Consider the following 365-nt stretch of genomic DNA (forward strand, 5'->3'; position numbering starts at 1 on the left):
TTGGATGCCCTTCTTAGTTATGCAAATGTAAGCAGAGGGTATAATTAATGCTTTTGTGAATTGAGAAAGACTGCCTCTGTCCTGGGTGTCCAGGAACATGCAGGGATGGGTGCCAGGGCTGAAAGGAAGATGCTGGGGTCTAGGTCAGGGCAGCTGGAGGAGAGGCCAGAATCTGCATTCTAAACAGATCAGGCAGTTGCTCACTCTCTCTGGGGCCAGCCTGCACTCTGCCTATGGAGTGTGTCTTTCTTTCTGTATCAAGCTTACTTTCAGCAAGTGGCCGCTCACTCTCTTAAGCCAGTCTGCACTCTACTAAACTTCAAGTGTGTATTTCTTCCTTTTGTATTAAACTTGGTGTGGGCCCT

The sequence above is a fragment of the Galeopterus variegatus genome, unplaced genomic scaffold (genome assembly GCF_000696425.1).
Source record: "Galeopterus variegatus unplaced genomic scaffold, G_variegatus-3.0.2 Scaffold46731, whole genome shotgun sequence".
NCBI lineage: Eukaryota > Metazoa > Chordata > Mammalia > Dermoptera > Cynocephalidae > Galeopterus > Galeopterus variegatus.